The sequence below is a fragment of the Triticum dicoccoides genome, chromosome 5A (assembly GCF_002162155.2).
Source record: "Triticum dicoccoides isolate Atlit2015 ecotype Zavitan chromosome 5A, WEW_v2.0, whole genome shotgun sequence".
Lineage (NCBI taxonomy): Eukaryota > Viridiplantae > Streptophyta > Magnoliopsida > Poales > Poaceae > Triticum > Triticum dicoccoides.
This window is the reverse complement of record NC_041388.1, coordinates 11872225-11877312: the sequence shown is the minus strand read 5'-3', so window position 1 is coordinate 11877312 and position 5088 is coordinate 11872225.

Genomic DNA, 5088 nt, shown 5'->3' with positions numbered 1-5088 from the left:
CTCTCCCCTAGCCTTCACCCCCCATATCCACCAGTCCAGGCATGGCCATGGCGTCGCAGTCGGCTTTCTTGCCGGCGCGCGCATGCGTGCTTCACGCCGGCCACGGGTCTCCGGTGGCTCGTTCCCCGCCCTCCTTGCGCTCCAGATCCGGCCCCAACGAAGCCATGGTGAGTCCCGTCGCGGCGTCTGGCCACCCGGCGACAGCGGGGATCCGCTGCTGCAACGCCTCCGCGCGGGGACCTGCGTGGCCGCGCCGTCCCCAACCCCAAGGTATTTTCCTCTCTCGTCGTGCCCTGCGTTGAGCCCGTGCGTTTCTCCTTCTCGAGACGAGGTTCGGACGATGTCATGCGCTCCTTTGGTGTTCGATTTTCATTCCCGCAGATGTCGTCCGAGGCGTTCAAGGTGGTGCTGTGGGAGTCGGTGCACCAGCTATCCACCGCACACATGCGACGACGCGGGCGGCCGCTTAGGGTTCTGGCCAGATGTCGATGGCGAAGCCCCGACCCACCGCCAACCGCATCACCCCCGCCCGTGACGCGGTCTTTGCCGCAGAGTTGTGCCTCGGAGATCCGCCCGATTCGGGCTCCGGGGTCGTCTGCTTCGGCGGTTAGGAGCCATGTGCCTTCCCTGGATTGTTATTACTTTGCTCTTGCTTCTGATTTTGCTTTGGTCTCTGATGCGAATCTTCGCTGCTCTTCCTTTCCCTTGTAGCGTGCGTGAGCCGATGGAGCGTGGGAGCGAGATGAGGCCCGTGCACAACAGCGTCAACACTGCTCGCGCTTCGATCCTGCCCTCTGTGTGAATTTTTAGTATCCTGCATGTTTCTACTGGTTGGGTCATTTACCGAGCTTGCTCTGATCATTATGCTGCTGTGGCAGAGTTCACGGCTTCTTAGTAGTTGCATCGTCTGTCTCTGTTTTTTAAGTGCAATCACTGGTTTGGGTACCTCACATATTCGACTGCTACTTTGTGTCATTTGATTTGTGCCATAGCGAGAGCTCGACATGATTGATGCATCTCATTATGATATCACCTAGTTGCCAACTCACATGTGCATGCCGGGTACCTGGTTGCTGTGTAATAGGAGGCTATGGTGGTGACCACCTAGGTGCAAGAGGAGATTCTCCGTGAAATGGGGAACGATATATGCTCTATGCTTTTCTGGTTTGCTTGCTCTAGCGATTCTTATGCATATGTGAAGTTAGAATTGATGATAGCCTAGCATGTCTTTCAGTCTATGCTAGTAGTGATGCCCAAATATAGAATGTAGGCATGACCCTGTGAGAAAGTGTTCAACAATTGATATTATATTGTAAGATAATTGTGCTGAATAGTGAAGGAAATAAATAGTATTTTATTATGATAACCAATATTTTTATATTCTCAAAATGGTGTTGTACAGGTTAGGTCCAGGGAGTAAATTATGAGTTGATAGCAGTAACAGTGTAGTGATGTTGTATGCAAGTCAAAATTTTGAATAACCAATTGCATCATATTGTAATCTTTGGTGCTTTGGGATCAATTCACCATCTGGTCCCGGCTAAGCATTCAGTGCTTTGGTGCTTTGTACACATGCAAAGCAGTACTAATCAAACTAGCCCAACAAACTGAGTATTTCCTTTGGCCACAGGTGCATGCAGTTGTTCTTGTAAGAACAGACAGTAGAGAAGAGTAGATGTATCATCATTGGTTTTTGTTGTTGATTTATTAGTAAGTTATAATCCTGCAACAATTGTTTTGGTTGCGGACAGCTTGTGCAATATGTTCTGAAGGGTATTCTTCCAATATGATAGCGCTCTGCAGCCTGTGCTCATTTTTATTGCGTGTTTTCCTTGTGATTTATTCGTCTGATGTCTGATATGTTCTGAAGGGTATTCTTAGGCTCCTTATTTTCTTTTGACCGATGTCTTGCTTCTGGGGCAGCATTGCACATCATTCTCCTCCTTTATTTATTTTGCTTTGTACTTTGCTGTGGTGTTGAACTGTCGCTGTTGGATGAATAGGAGGTTTGGCCGGGAACATGGCCTTGTCTTGCTTGAGGAGGAGGGACGAACCTAGGCACCGGTCCTGTCCCTCAACAAGGGGTCTGCTCCTCTACTTCCAAGGCAACCAAGTTGCCCTCTCTGAGCTTGACGAGTCCAGCCCGGCCACGACCACGCACCGCTCCCAGCAGGTAGCACCTCCCTCTCCCTCTGCTCACTCACTTGCTGCTAATCTCCCTACACGGGCTTCTACTATTGTAATTTCATAATGGTTGATGTTTGTTAGCTTGTTAAACGGCTCGCTTTCTGCTAATGGCCCATTAGGTAGAGCAGCTATGCACCTGGTGGTGGTCATGGCCTTGCTGCTTCATCAGTTTTTTCCTTTGGGTCATTTGCAAGAAAGAATTTTTGTGTTTGTTTTCATTTCCTTGCTCTAGTCAAATTAATCGTTTTTTAATACTAGCACTAGCACATCAGAGTAATAATACTTGCTAGATTTTGAGTATGCCACTACTGCTAAAATAACAACAACAACTTGAACATCAACCAAGTTGCTGCACTCAATTAAATTAGCCTACCGACTAATCTAGTATGTTATTAATTGTTGCTCTTCCATTGTTTTGGTATCTCTTGGTTTGCAATTGTACAGCTATATGATGAATACACATCATGATATATACTTGATGAATCTGCCTACTACATCTCAACTTGTGTATCTGTTTTGGTATCTCTTGCACTGTGTATCTGTTTTCTTGTATGAGTGGGTATCTCATTTTAACTAGTTGGAGAACAAAAAGCATGGTACTAGCTAGCTCAATTTGTGTTATCATTCTAAATAAATGTCATTTTCTTGAATGGTCTATTCATAATATATTTTCATGTCAAGTTTTGCCAGCGCGAGGCAAGCGACCGAGGTGGCTGATGCTGTGATCGAAGAACAGAAGAAGCTTGGAGATGTGCACAATAGTTTTGGTCCCTCTGTATTTGTTTCTGATTGTATGTACACTTGATGGATCATGCAGATGTGCTGTTCTGAGTTTCATAGAGTGATTTTTGGATTTGATCATTTAATTTTGAGAATTATTGATTGTTTACTGTTGAAATGTGTAAAATTGAAATCTGTGAATGAAAAAGGCTGAATGTTCGTCTATTGGATCGGATAATATTTGTGCTCTAAAAAGGCTATGGCCCAAACAATAGTGGACTGGAATATTGTGCATTTATGAAAAACAAAAACAAAAGGCTGAATGAAACGGAATGCAAAATGGCCTAAGCCCAGAAAATAAAAAGGCTGAATTGTAGGGCTTGGCCCATGAATCTGACCAAAAATTGATAGAAAAAACACAAATAGGTTGAATTATTGGGCTCGGCCCATGTAAAACACCTAATCGGACCGGGCTGAATCTTGTGCCTCTTCAGATTGCCACGCTGGATGCCTACATGGCCTGGGGAGGTTGCTAGTGACCAAGACGCCACAGTAGACATATTTTGGTCATAAACGTTTACGACCATTCCACAAGAAAGGTCGCTAATGTCAGTTTATGACGACCAACTTTTGACCTTATGTTTTTGGTCACAAAAAGGTCACAAATGGAAATTTGTGACCATTAAGTGACCAATAGTGGTGGTCACAAGTTGACATATTTCTTGTAGTGAACAACCACAACATACAATCATACCATAGGCTAGCTTATAGGGTTTAGCCTCTCTGATCTCGCAGTATATCTACTCTTGTACTACCCATATCATCAATATCAATCAAGCAGGACGTAGGGTTTTACCTCCATCAAGAGGGCCCGGACCTGGGTAAAACAATGTGTCCCCTGCCTCTTGTTACCATCCGGCCTAGACGCACAGTTCAGGACCCCCTACCCAAGATCCGCCGGTTTTGACACCGGCAGTAGCATAAGTATTTCCCTCAGTTTTTGAGAACCAAGGTATCAATCTAGTAGGAGGCTACGCGCGAGTCCGTCGCACCTACACAAAACAAATAAATCCTCGCAACCAACGCGTTAAGGGGTTGTCAATCCCTACACAGTCACTTACGAGAGTGAGATCTAATAGATATGATAAGATAATATTTTTGGTATTTTTATGATAAAGATGCAAAGTAAAATAAAAGAGAAGTAAAAAAGCAAAGGAAATAACTAAGTGTTGGAAGATTAATATGATGGAGATAGACCCTGGGGCCATAGGTTTCACTAGTGGCTTCTCTCAAGAGCATAAGTATTTTACGGGTGGGTGAACAAATTATTGTTGAGCAATTGACAGAATTGAGCATAGTTATGAGAATATCTAGGTATGATCATGTATATAGGCATCACGTTCAAGACAAGTAGACCGACTCCTGCCTGCATCTACTACTATTACTCCACACATCGACCGCTATCCAGCATGCATCTAGAGTATCAAGTTCATAAGAACAAAGTAATGCCTTAAGCAAGATGACATGATGTAGATGGATAAATTCATGCAATATGATAAAAAAACCTTCTTGTTATCCTCGATGGAAACAATACAATACGTGCCTTGCTGCCCCTACTGTCACTGGGAAAGGACACCGCAAGATTGAACCCAAAGCTAAGCACTTCTCCCATTGCCAGAAAGATCAATCTAGTAGGCCAAACCAAACTGATAATTCGAAGAGACTTGCAAAGATAACCAATCATACATAAAAGAATTCAGAGAAGATTCAAATATTGTTCATAGATAAACTTGATCATAAACCCACAATTCATCGGTCTCAACAAACACACCACAAAAGAAGATTACATCGAATAGATCTCCACAAGAGAGGGTGAGAACTTTGTATTGAGATCCAAAAAGAGAGAAGAAGCCATCTAGCTAATAACTATGGACCAGAAGGTCTGAGGTAAACTACTCACACTTCATCAGAAGGGCTATGGTGTTGATGTAGAAGCCCTCCGTGATCGATGCCCCCTCCGGCGGAGCTCCGGAACAGGCCCCAAGATGGGATCTCGTGGATACATAAAGTTACGGCGGTGGAATTAGGGTTTTGGCTCTGTATCTGATCGTTTGGGGGTACGTAGGTACATATAGGAGGAAGAAGTATGTCGGTGGAGCAATAGGGGGCCCACGAGGGTGG